The 14580-nt window shown below is 43.1% G+C and overlaps 1 protein-coding gene across 2 annotated transcripts in view; it reads right to left on the bottom strand.

The window, feature by feature from the left end:
• Window positions 1–14580, bottom strand: part of LOC141000779 (PDZ domain-containing RING finger protein 4-like) — a 122848-nt gene that overhangs the window by 46786 nt on the left and 61482 nt on the right. The window lies entirely within an intron of this gene.

The raw sequence follows: 14580 nt of genomic DNA, 5'->3' as shown, positions 1-14580 counted from the left end.
AGCCCTGAACACACAAGATTAATCCCCTTCCACTGTGCAAATCTATAAACTAAATGCAACAATAAAGCCCTTGCTTACAAAGACAACACAAATGCAGATTCTGTTGGCTTTCTGTATGTGACGATCCATGCCAGACCTTTTCTCTGAAAGCCCGGCTTTCCTGGTAGCCGCTTAACCTTTTATTGAATGCATATCCATTATACACATGGTGAGTGGTGTCGCCGAAGCCGTAGCAAGTCAGCTGTGTCCTCCTTAGACCCTCTCCGGTCCACAGGTTTCACATCTGGTGCTACCACATGGAGGAGAGTATCCACCCTGCTGCAGGACCAAACTCCTGGGAAACGGCCTTAACCCCAGGAACAAATGAATTCCAGATCTGGTTCATTTAACTTCCGTCTGTCCTGTCGTGTCAACCTGGTGACACTGCGCTCAACATGACATCAGTAAACTCCGAGATTACATTACAGTCAGCCTCCTGACTGCTGTCTCTCTCTAAAATGTATGGATTTTCTGGTTTTGGAGTTAAAATATTCACTAAGACTTTAGTTTGTTTCCTGTAGACAGATATGTATGTGTATGTGTGTGTGAGCCTCATTCTCATTCATATGCATCAGCAAGTTATCAGGGACTGCTGTGCCTCATTGAGCTAGGAAGCTGCTTTTCATTTATTTCTGAAATGCAGCAGAGAGTGATCCTGCTCCCGTCTAATAAAACTTCGACTGTAAAACTGGCTCTGCTGCTTTCAGAACTTTTTAGTAACGAAAAAGAACACTCGGCTTGTTGCGAAAATACAAAAACAGGATAATGACACGTAGAGGGGTCTGAACGCCGCACAGCGAGGGATGAAATTCATTACCCAGCAACCTTAAGAGTGGCTGGCTGCCACTGTAGCCTAGTGCTGGCTTACCATTAGCGCTAACTGCTGAGTTCTGACACCTGAAGGATTCCTAATGGGTCCTTTTGTTTTGATTGCAACCCTATTTGCAAAAAAGGCTTTTGTCAAAAGACAATGCAAACCATTAATTCATCAACACAGTTGCACACTGCAAAAATCTCATCCAATCCACATAACTCTGAGCTACGCCGCGTTGCTCCTCTCATCAACATCTGCCATCCTGCTAATTAGCCTCCAAAAAGGCCACACATCACTGGGTTTCAGCGGTGCACAGACAATGTGTGACACTCACGAGGGGAGCTCACGGACACAAAGGGAATTACAAAGCTCTGCCAGATCACAGAGCGAATCAACTACAGTATGTTATTGTCTGCACAAACGGCCTGAGCAGCAGCCTGGTGGAGAATACAGGCCATAAGAGTCTGGTTGGCAGTAGCGTGAGAGCTGCTGAACCTCGGGTCAAAAGGTTCAACAAGGTTTCATCCTTGTTGACCAAAAATGAGAGAAAACTTCCTACTTCTCCTCCGCACAGAGGACAATCAGTGCAAGGTTAACTGAAGTGGAATCCAGCAGAGAGCAGGCTGGAGCAAAGGTTGAAACAAATGTAATCAAAGAAGAAGAGAGATCAGAGGAATCAGAAAGAAAAGGGAAAAATAGAACAATGCACAAGGGAAGATCAGCAGTAGGTGTAAAAGAAAGAAAGAAAAGAGTTTGGAAAGTGAGAAAAAGAGCAAGGCCGCAGGAAGATTCCTGTGTCCTCTTGTCTAGGAAGAGAAGCCGATACAATAAATAAAAAATGTCAGCCCTGCAAGATAGCTTTGCAGTCCAGCTGAGAAAGGTGAGCACATTTCCATGCAGAACACCCACAGCCGTGAGAACAGAGAGAAAGGGGGAACGGAGAGAGTGAGGGAGCCAGCTAGTCATAAATCTCCCACAGCTAGTGGGGTCAGGCAGACGGGGAGAGTGTCAAAATTGTTTCTGGGTGTGAAGGGAAGGGGAGGAAGGTGGCTAACCAACCACTGCGACTGACTCCTGCTCCTCGAATCAACCTGCTGCAAGGCCGGTCAGTCACGCTGTGACACCAGCAAACCACTTCTGCCTCATTTGCATACACATATTCAACGACTCTGCATAATCACAAGTGTGGAGTAGCGAGTGTGAGTGTGCATATGTGTGTGTATGTATAAGTGTGTGTGTTTCTGCACAGCATACAGCAAAGACACAAAGGCAGAATAAAGAACTGAGCAAGAATGATAGAGAAAAACATGGAGCGAGGCTGAGAGCTGAGCAAGCTCTGTTCTAGACAGATGAGATGATATGTAAGAAAGAGGATTAGGTTGCCAGCGGTGTGAGCGGTGAGCGCAGCTTCTTTTTGTCACAACACACTTCTCCTGACCACAAAGACACGGTGACACACTTCTATAGCTGCAGGGAGAGCTCAGCTGCCTGGAGGAGACTCTCCTGCCTGTCTATCTTACCAGTGGTGGTGCATTTGTTGTGCTGTTGCAGAGGGTGTATTGCTTGTTTTGTTTGTCTCCGAGGACATGTGTGAGCGAGTGCACGAATATGTACGTGCAAGACTGTGACAGGAGGTGGTTTTCTATGAGGCATGTGTGCTTTTTAATGGTAAAACATTATTTCAAAACAAAAACTCTTCAGTGATAACTTCTTTTTCTTCCTCTTTTCTGCTCTTTAGTCTTCTACCTGCATTAATGAGCTTTCACCTGTTTGCTCCTTTCCTTAATTTTCCCTTTTACCCTTCCCTCCTCCCTGGCACTTTCTCTAACAACTGCATCTTTAACGGCTTACTCTCTATTCCCATCCTAGTCTTTATCCTCCACGCTCTATATCCTTCCCGCCTTCCCTCCCACTGTGGTGATCAGAAAGTAGGTGCTGATGTTGCAGCTCCCGCCTGAACCAGCTCGGTATATCAGTGGGTGGACAGACATGCCAGAGCGCTCCTGTCAACACCGAGTGTGCCCTGGAGACTGGCCCACTTGGCGGATACTGATCCCCTCTGCTAAACCACGAGAAAAGGAGTCAACACTTTTTCTTAACAACTGGTGTGGGGAGAGACGCCAAAGCCAAGATAAGCACCGAGACAGCACTATTTTTATGGTCCTCCTGAGGAGAGGCAGGCACTGCGGCGGCTACCTCTTCATCCTTCATGGTCCCGAGACAATTCTGTCTGTTTGCTAATATTAAACAGACCATTAGTGAGTGCAGCCTCCATTACTGCTGATCCAGAAGCTTGCAGCCCGGTCAGTCATGCAGTCCCAAATCTGACTGACAACGTCCAGGAGCAGAGTTCATCTCAAGTCGCACACAAACTGAAAGCTACAGGCAGTGGTTAACCCAAGATAGTTTACCGCCCCCGCTTCTTCTCATCCCGTCTCTTCACAAGGGTAAAGAGAGACATTTCACGTCTAATTAATGCACAGGATGGTTGTATAAAACAGCTAATGAGGCTGTGATCACAGTGGCGTGAAGGCAGGCGCTACTGGAAGGTGGGGGGGTGAGTACTACTCCACTTCCAGGAGACACTGAGCTTCATAGTTATTAGCCTGTCACAGGAAGCGGGCTGATGGGGAGACTGGAGATGGTTGGGGGAATGCTTTAACCACAATCTGAGATATTGTCCTCTGCCTATTTGTCTGATATGTCTGACATCACAACTGTAGATGACAAGAATTAATTCTAGACAAAAAATCTGCAGGAATTTGTCCAAAAAATGCATAATTATTCTGCAGTTGCATCAGAAGTCTAACAAAGCGTGAATGAATCTGAAGCTTTACATCTGTGAGATTAGGACCATTAGGACCAAGTGCTCTTCAAGAAGTAGAAGAACACATCTGCTGTTTAAAAAAACTGTCTCACAGCGACGACACAAGTGCCAAAAGAAAACTTTCAATGTATGTGAAAACATTCAATGACATATTCTGAACCTTAATTTACTGAAGACTGAAAATTGGCACAAACACATCATGAGAGATTTTATTTATGCACTGAGGTGCTACTATTTTCTCAAAAAAAAATGTGCCCATTCATTCAGCAGGATGAATGGGCTGCACACTACCTGCTCTCTAAGCAGTGTTTATTACTCAAACCACATCTGCTGTTGTTAAGTAAGATGCCTCTCTCTCCATTATGCTGCCTCACTTTCATTTTGTGTATTAATCCCTCATTCATATCTTTCCAATCTTCTCCCTGAAACACTCCCAACGAGGCTTCTGTTTTGGTTTGGAACCTATTTCCAAAAACAAGCAGCAGCAGCAGCCTGAAAGTGCTCTCCGCACAGCACGCATAATAAATCATACACAACAACACACACACACACACAACTGATGCCAGAGTCGGCCGTGCCTCCGCTCACCTGTGCAATCTCATACAGCAGCTTGTAGTGTTCCTCTCGCTTCTGTAAAGTGCACAGATTGCAGCCCATTATAGTCGTCGTGGAAATGCCAGGCGTCCAATTCTCCCCGAGTAGTGGTGGTACGGACACAGGGGGTCACCCTCCACACTGGAGCGCTGGTTCTCATCAGTCACTCCTTAGCAGGCATCTCTTTTCAGGCATCCCATTCACACATAAAGCTCATAAACAAGCCCAGCTCAAAAGGAACAGAGAGCTCCAGCTGAGTCTAACAGATGAAGGTTCAGATGTGAACAGAGTGGCAGCAGCTTCAGCAGTGGTACAAGTAGCAGCATCAGCCGGTGTATGTGTGTGTCTCTTCTCTCCTCTCCCGCTCCCTCCTATTTCACAGACTCACACACACATGCACACACTCGCATGCCGGAGTTGTGACTCTCGCTCACTGAGACACTCCCCCCTTTTTCCTCCTCGGTGCCAGCGCACATGACTACGCTGATACCAGCTCATGAATAATGAGGGCGAGCACTACGATATTCATGAGGGAGGCGGGAGCAGGGGAGGTGACTGACGGAGAGGGAGGAGTGTGTGATGAGCGGGAGCGCTGGTTCATTAAAACTGAGGCGCAGTTATACAATAAGCTCCTTTGTGTGAGCAGCTCCTGCGAGGAGCTTGGGCAGGGCTGGCTGTGCCGAGACGACACACACCGTGGGCAGAGGAGGTTTTCTAAGGCTTGCGGTTAAGCTACCTGCATCTGAGGCTATTCAGTGACTGTTTAACTGCTTCATGAGCGGAGGATGTGTTGCCATGTAGTGTTTATTTCTGAAGGAAATAAGGAACCACATTGGTAAGGAGACATCAAGCGGTGAACACCATAAGAGCGCATAATGGAAATAGGTTTACCGAAATAATTAGGGGATTAATCAATTAGTTGATCCCCAGAAATGTAATAAAAATCAATTTTGATGATCAATTATTTTTTAAGGCATTAAAATGCGAAAATGTTGGTTTCCAGCTTCTCAAAACTAGGAATTTACTGCTTTTCTCTGTTTACATTTTGTGTTTTGGACAGTTCGTCTGCAACCTTTTTCACCATTTTTGGATATTATATATAACAATTTATTGAAAAAAAATCCACAGATCAATTAATAAGGAAAATAAACATAAGTTGTAGCTCTATTTAGGTTTCCTAATTGCCGATGTAATTATATGATCAGAGATTAAATGAGATTAATCGATTGACAGAAATAATTAGTAACTCTTTGATAATTTTTCTAATATTTTTCTGATTTTCTGTCATATGATATCTCACATCTTTATTCTTGAAGTGTTGATTCAACAACACCATTGACTGTATAGATATAGAAAGAGCCTCCGTGTCTGAAAAGTGAAGCCAATGCAGAGGTGCCTTAAAAATGCATTCTTTCTCACAGCCAGCAGAGGGCGAATCCACTGGTTTCAAAAAGAAGTCTGTAAACTTATGCAAAAAATTACCATACTTCTCGATTTATCACTTTATTTAATTACCTCAGTAACCAATTTTTTTATGAGTTCATGGTTTCAATTGCTTGTTCCAGGTCTTCTTCAATAGTAGTAGTTTGGAAATCCTGGTCCTATTTAGAGTAAAGTATATGTTAAAGCAGGGTATGTTTAAGGTGTGGCTACCTTGTTACTACCATTGCTTGTCTTTCGGGCTCTCAGTCAGGATATCCTCCCCAGCTCCACTCTCTCTTCCAGATACGGTCACTTTCAAAAACCAAGATTGCAATGGCTGTGATGCCAAACTTGAGGTTTTTACAAAGCTTGTCCATGGCAGTTTTTTTAAAAATTTATTTTACTATTTTTGTACCTTTTGTGGGCCAAATGTTTAATCAATTAATTGAGAAAATAATGTCCCGATTTATGAAAATAATTGGTTGCAGAGATTCCTATGATGAAGAGATGAGTCATCACAAAACAATCAACAGTAGTTCAGGACATACAGCTAATGGATTTCAACACTGCATTGCCCAACTATCTTAAAAGTGAAATATGAACTGATACAGACTGCTCAGGATTTGAATGGCACAATGTAAGACAAACAAATGATTGCATATTTATAACACAGTTGGCACTACAGGTGTCATTGATGATGGGGGACCTCAGAGCAAATTGGCAATCAGCAAAGCCAGAGACTTCACAGGCAATATATCAACCACTGCCTTCCCTCAAACTGCGATAATTGCCAGACAATAGACCTTAGCTATTGTCTCCACCATGGAATCCCCTTTCGCTAGCAGGAACCTACACTAACGAGCAATAATTGTTAACAAATTGGCCTCCGAGCCAACAGCGGGGCTCGCTGTGCAGAAAACAGCTAAGAGTAGATGAGCGCTCATCAGCTGGCTACTGGGCATCCCACCCCCAGGGACCCCATAATCCGATTTTCTGGGCTTTAATTTTGCTCCACTGCCTGGAGGCAAGCCAAACAGAGACCTACATCATACAGCACCATTATGGTTAATACCATCCACCATCCTCCCTCGTTGCCTCCGCCACCCAAACCATCCTCGCTACCATCCGCTCCTCATCCTGAAGAAGAAGCCACAAGGAGTGGGTTTTTCTGCAGTTGCCAGGCAATATCAAATCCATGAAGTGCTGTTCACTAAAGTGTCAATTTGACATCAAAGGGTCTTGCTGGGAGACTGAGGAGTGGGAATATGATATTGCATTTGATGAACAGGGGTGCTATGTTTGCCTGCGGTACAATGGACGGCAAAGAAAATGTGACTCAGAGGCAGTCTTCTGAAATTGTATATCGAGGACTGGAAGCGATGAAGTGCTTCTGAGTGGCAAGGATGACCACTCTAGTTGTCTAAAGTCAGCACAGATGGAAAGTGTAAAACCATCAAGAGGCAAATACAATGTCCTCTCTGCATAGAGAGACAAATATCAGACTGAGAACGCACTGACAGTATCTGGTATTAGTACACGGAAAGATGTGTACTCAGGGTTCAGGTCTGGATGACCATCGCTCGGAGATGTTGCACTCACTGACCCTGAAAGGTTAAGATGCTCATCGGTCACCCAAATGATGTTTCTCCTCATCGGTGCAGCGAGACTGATACAGTAGCCTCTGCCTGCGGTCAAGCAGCACCTCTCGATGAGACATGCAGCGTGAAGGATGCTCTTTGAGGAGTACATTAAGACTGATAAAAGCTCTCCCGAGGTGCTTTATGGCTGCTGGTTTTACATTCTGACAGGCTGAATTTACCTGAGACTGCATTTCCGATGCGACCTGAGGGCAAGATGAGCATATTATAGCTACATGTAGTAAAAGCATTTACTTTCCAACAAGGTGGAGCTGTACGTTACGATCAGGGTTAAGATGCTTGCTCAATATTTTTTATTGTTTAACATTTGTAAGGGAAATGCAAGTAGCTATTGTGTATTTCATGTTGACGACCACTGATTTTGTCCACTTGTCGTGTCCTTTCGAGTGTCCTTTTCCTACTGTCCAGCGGTCGTTCATCATCAGATCTGCCCTATGCCTGCTCGGCTAGAAACAGGCCCTCAATCGTGTTCATTCTCTCAGTTAATGGGCCTCACCTCGCTGGGCATCGAGGAGCGATTTGTCCTCACGGTGATGGGTGTATTTTGAGGTTTCTTCAATTGCATTTCTGACAAACTGATATTTGAGCTCACCTTAAACCTGGAGGTATAACCTTCAGCCAAGTGTGTAATGTAGGTATATGGCCGAGTTGTAAACCCTCATGCACCCAGACATGCCTGCCTAAAGCTCACAGAGGAACGGAGTCTTTTTCTCTGTCTGTCTTGCACTAATGCAAACAAAATGAGCAACAAAAACACGACGGCCGGCAAAGAACATGAAATCACAATCACTACCCACAACTGTATTTGTATCGATTTCTTGTCCAGGGATAAATACCGTCGCCGACCGCCACTCACCAGAGCACAGAAGTTGGATCAATCCAATATTCCACTGCATATGGTTCAACAGCCTGACGTCTGATTGACTTTTAAAGTAGGTAAAACATGGAGCGTATTTTTCATTTCCATTCTGACAGCACCTTTTCCAGAGGATTGTGGCTGCCAGTCACAGGTGAAAGATGACGCTCCTCTGAGAGACATATTGCAAATACGAAATGAGTATTATTTAATATAATAGACAGAAAAGCTTATGGTTGGGGCAAAGTGGGGCTCATCGCAGGCTATTGGAAGAGATGTTTGTATTCAAACACTTGTGTAAGCTTACGGTAACGTTGACAACAAACGAGAGCATTAGATTTAATAAGAAGCACTCATTGCTGTTATTACTCGTCTATGGCAATGTCTGTCAGGAATATCAAGTGTCCCTGTAGTGTTTAATACATAAACAGGTTTATTAGGCCAGCTCTGAAACACCAGGTGGGCTGAAATCTCTTTGGCATGAGCACCGAAGATTAGAAATCCCGCTCACGTGAACGGAGAGCCGTGGGGATGTGAGAGTGGTTTGTGATGTGACGCGTAGCTCAGATCTGATCGCCCACCGCCGCTGTTCAGCAGCCGCTCCTCCTGGGTATCCATGTGACCTGATTTGGGAGTAATTAAATGAGGCCCTTTTGTGAATGAATCATCGTCGCAGACTGCTTCCTCCGATGACAAGCTTTGACGGGAGCTCGTCAGGCGAGCGCACACGAATGCACAGGTGGGTGCTTCAAAGCCAGCGTGGCCAGACTGTGGGAAGCCGACCAAAACATCTTTCTCAATGACAATAAATTATTAAAAAGGCTGAAATCTTTAATTCATGTGGGAACATGACCATGGATAAAAATAGCACAATGTGGGCTACCTGGTGTGATAACGTATGCAATGTTGCGTTTAAAGCAATCAACATGATGGCTATTTAATTCAGAGCCTGAAAAGCAATTTAAACTCGTGTTTCAGCCCACACAAAGTGTCTTTGGCTATTTTTTTCAAACCATGCAAATTACATCAATTAATTATGAATTACTGGGTTATTTAACCCTGTGATTAGCATGTTTAGTCAATAATATGACAATATTTATGTAGCTTCCTCACTAATTTTCTGTGATGAGATATCAATAACCTTTTTTTATGAGCAAAGCACAAAGTCCTCTGGCTGCTTCTCATCAATTAATTGTGACATGTTAAAGGTAAATTCTGAAATGAAATTTACATTTGTTTTGCTGCTAACAAGCCTCTTATAAATAACACCCCCTGTGAGGAGTTTTCCCTACACTTACACACAAAGAAACACATGACATACTGTACACACACCACCCAACGCAGACGTCCTACACGAAATCAGGTTAACCCTGATGCCCCCTTCTGTCTGCGTGAAGATGAAACAAAGTGCACATCAGACAGGAAGCTCCAGCTTTTCACTATCTGACTGCGAAACTGCTGAGGAAGTGACATATGCCAAGCTTTCGGTTAAGTCAGGGGGAAAAAAGCAAAAGACAAGAATCAAAATGTCTGTCTGTGAGATCAGGATGAGACATACGTCTGAGTGGTGCAGCGATGAGAGCTGCCAACACCTACAGTATCAGTGTCTGCGTGGTGAAATATACATGATCAGAATTATGGTTGAGCGACAGAGAAAATATGTACAAATTTGTGATTTGAGATTTTTAACGCAATTTATCCCGCTATATATTTACCCATACCATCATTAAAGACTTTATCACCCACTCTTAGAGTTCTTCTCTAATGTCTGCGGCCATACTTCAGATTTCTCCCATCATGTCAGAACTGTCCATCACATACGAACCGAGTGTGGTTTACAGCAGTTCAACACATGTAAGAGCAGTGACCTTTTCAAAGAGAAAACACTTGTTCTGACTCTTCAGGCCGCAGGAGAAGAAGGAGAACATGTCGAGCGGTGAGTGAAAGACAAGACGTTCCCCGCTACCTTCTCTGCTGGACGCTCCTGTCTGCTTTCATATTCATTCAACCGCAGGCTGCAGAGTGTGTGGCCTGAACTAACTGCTGTCATGAAAACACTCGCAACCACATGACACCATAACCTCGACACCACCCGCGTCGCAGGACACCCTCAGGACATCCTGAACTGCTGCTGCACCGGCCTCCCTGCAGCTCCGGGGAAACAAAGGTGAAAATGTCGGCTCTCTCATATTTAGCCTTGATGGCTGTTAAAGTTCCCCCAGCCAGCCTGTGATGAATAGTAATAGCTTCAGATGCATAACGCACTCGAGCATAAACTAAGCTTAGCTGTGAAGCATGCGTCGTATATCTGGAGATCTAACAGAGACACATTAGGAGGTCCATAGGTCTGCCTGCTCCTGTTGCCTGAGGTGTTTAATGATATTTGTGGCCAGATACAATCCCCATGTGTCCCGGGCTCCACCCTTTTTATTATATTATCTGACATATAGTAACAAGACCAGAGAGATTGCCAGCTGTATAAACCTCCACTGGGCAGGTGTATAACACAGGATTACAAAGCCACCTGATTGTGAGAAGACACTGAATCAGAAAAGAAAGAAGGGCTTACGATACAGTGAATACTGTGATCAAGAACATACTGTGAAAGATTCCTAGGTGCTATAAATTCAGATGCATCTACAGAGATAAGAATTTTAATCTTGTGTTTCCATGTTCAGGGAGAGGAGGCGTGGTGTTTTACGTCTTCTAGTGTTCAGACAAAACACTCTCAGAGTAGTCAGCAACAACAAGCCTTCCTTCATGTCGACGGATCAAATTATTATCTAAATATGGCCAACTGCGATATCCAAATCACTTGAGCTGCAATTTTCTGATATAGGTACAGTGTCACAACAAATCATATTCTGCAGACATAAGGGACGATGCTTATTTGGTAACAACCCAGCATTATTTTTTTTATACATTTTGTGCAAAAAAGGAAATGCAAGAAGTACCATTCCCACTAAAATTGTGACCCATAAATCAATCACAGTATCAAAATAATCACAGTGTGATTTTTTTATGGTAACACTTTCTGTGAAGCCCATGTCTATAGTGTCTTCTAAACGCTCTGATGAATGCTGAATGTCGATGTCTATAATGCATTAAAATCATACTTATAATGTGTTATAGTGTGCCCATAGTTATAAGCAATAACAACACGCTATAAAGCATTTTATTAGGTCAAGTATAAATATTTTATAATTGCTGCGCACTCACTGTTTTTGCAAGGATCATAGTGTATCAAATTTCTCATAGTTGCAATACATTATCATCATATAATAAAACATTATGATCACTATTATAATGCATCATAATGTGATTAGAAGTTCCTGTAAGGACCCATTAGGTGCAGAGTAATGAAATCCCTGTATAATAGGCAGATGTTATATATCGCAAGCTGGTTATAAGTTAAAGTAAGTGGTCATTGTTTGCTTACAAGGTAAAAACAGCACACAAAATTATGTAAAAATATGTACAGGTACTAAAATACAATTGGATAACATTATACTCATTTCCATAATGGATTATAGACATTTGTGTAATAATGATTATGTTTATTGTTACGGTGCTATAGGTGCATTATAAGACATTATAAGTATGTTCATAACTCGTTATAATGTATTACGGACATTAGCTTAATAGAAGTTGTTACCGTTTTCGGATATTAATCCCTAATTTGCAATAAACTAAATGTATTGCGTTTTTCTCTACATATACTTTTCAATAACTGGCATATCCAGAAATTTAAACTGTAAATATTTGTATATGTTTTAATGTCTACATGAGCATCTTCAAGAGCAAGTAAAGCAGGTTAATCAATTTGCCGACTGTCACGGAAGCTCAAGGTGGCAATTCTCACTAACAACAAGCAGCAAACATGTACAACAGGCATGTCATTGATTTCACTCTCTGCCCATTGCTGGCTGAGTACTCGTCAATACACAGTCAATACACCTTTGATTGTGGATGAGAGTTTTGTGCTCCTGAAGAGAGAAAGTGGATCTATAGAGACAATCAGCTCAGAGGGCAAACGGGTTAGACTCCATACCAACCTGTTCTGCTCCATCTATTCAAGTCTTATGCTGATTCTAGCATAAGCAGAAAACCTGCAATCTCTTATTGTGTCCTATGCGAGGCCTCTAGAGGCAATGTCACCAACAGGTCACCTCATTTCAGGGACACAATACCAGCGTCCTCACGTTCTTCACCAATGTCATGTTGGGGCAAAGTCAATAGAGCACATCCAGCAGTAGGTTGCTTTCCCAATCCCTGATAAAATCAGATGAAACTACTGAACAACGGGTGGGGGAAACATTTTCAAACATGCATGTGAACCTTAAAGCTACACCAAAAAAATGGAGCGAATGACTATTGTAATGTGAAAGACAAACCCGCTGAAAACCATCACCTGAAATTATGATACAATTTGTTTCCAGCCATAGAGCAGGCAGCTGTTTCTGTTGAAAAAGCTCTCATATACCCACTTATACCCACTGTACAGTGCTGCTGTCACTCTGGATGTCACATCGTTGCTTAAGGCATTGCAAGTGACACTTCGCATCGAAGTCAGGTGAAGTAGTATAGAGAGCGACAAGTCCACGTAGGGATGAGGTCAGGGATGGATGGGCAGGTCAAACAAGGACAGGACTTTCACCCAGGAATCTGCTGCTCATGTCCAGTGTGTAAGCGAAAATCATCGATGAAAAGTCGAGCGCGCCTGTCACTGTTACGCTGCAACGGTCATGTTGTTTTGTGAACGGTGATATATGTCGTTTTGGGAGTCATTGGCAATCAACCTATTCAGTCTTTTAGGAATAAGGATGTGTTGTTGTAATCACATTTCAAATCTCCTCCTTAGATGGGTTAGAACAGATTTGCAATGATTGCATTTCATGTATTTTTTTTGCTGTCCAGACTTTCTCAAACTAATTTGCAAACAATCTGGATACATAAGTTAAATGTGGGCAGGCAGTGTAAACACTGAACAAGGCTGTAATGGTTTCACTCTGCAGGTCACCAACAATGACCTCTGCACGTCTGCCTGCCAAATGAGTTTGATTTCAGCTATATTTTTAAAATGACAATCAAAGTGAAAATTTAATCGTAAAAGTTACACATTCATGGAAAAATTCAATTAAGGAAATTGATGCAGAGATTTTCTGCCAAACCGTCATTTTATTTTCAATCTGCAGTTTAACAGTAATAGCACAATCTGCTGGGCGCATTGGTAATATGACCTTGGTATTAAAATCACCTGATGTAATTTTCCCAATCGCTCCGAAGCACCGAAGCAAAAATAACACGATTTAGAAAAGTTGAAGAACAAACAAAGTAAATCTCATTCTAGTCAGACGTTGGCAGCACCACACTCATTTGTGTTAGCTCTGCATCGACGCAGCAGCGAGCCTCCACTGGCACCCTTCATGTACTCTATAAATTCTATTGTGACGGGCTCGTTCACTGTGCTCCTCCAAGCGCTTCAGCTGGTCTGGTGGCTGCAAACCTCCATTTCCTATATGCTGTGCTTTTTGGCGACTTGTATTTCTTGCCTGCGCCGGGCAGGAGAAAGTCATCGGTGCGCCTGAGGATCAGCTTAAAACCTTCACCTAAACTGCAATGCTCCAGAATGAGAATGTCCACAGATCCGGTGGTAATAACAGACCTGCAGATGGATCACACGCTTGTTTTTTCAGCGAAGATTAGTCTGGAATTATGATGATACCCAGGGGGCAGGAATCTTATTTTCTGTCCTCCTGATAAGAAAACAAGAGCAGGCGACAACCAAAAGGGAAGAACGGGAGAGGGAGACGTGTGTGATTTAACATGCTGAGCCGCATGCTGGTGTGTTCGCACTCCAATTCAGGGGACTGGATCAGATAGTGTCGGACTGGTAATGTTTCAGTGTTGGCTACGACAAATACTCCTTCATGTCCTGTAGCACAATAGAGTCTGCTGTGTGCATCCATTTGGCACTTCATAAAGCCATGTTTAATTACATGTGGCGTTATCTAAAAGCTCTTTTCATTCATAAAACACCTGGATAACACGAATGTAGCACTACCGTAAGTGAAAAAAAGGCAAATAAGGAATGAAAGCAGGCATTGGAGTCGGAGCTGTTGGTCAAACACACACACATATATTCTTTTCTTGCTCAAAGCTTCAAAATATTATCACTAGCTGTGGTTACATTAATTAAGAAAGTGATCTGATAGGACGCGTTTACATGCCCCTAAGCATTTCATCAAATAACTGTTTAACTATTTCAACATGCACAAAGTGGAAAAAATCTAATCTGCCCGAAATTTAACAGAGGAAATTTGGGATAAGGCAGAAAGATCTTGTTTTTTCTTTTCCAGCTTTATGGAAA

This window comes from Pagrus major, chromosome 8 (assembly GCF_040436345.1).
Source record: "Pagrus major chromosome 8, Pma_NU_1.0".
NCBI classification, from domain to species: domain Eukaryota; kingdom Metazoa; phylum Chordata; class Actinopteri; order Spariformes; family Sparidae; genus Pagrus; species Pagrus major.
The sequence above is the reverse complement of the archived record's forward strand: the minus strand, read 5'-3'. Positions and strand labels throughout refer to the sequence as shown.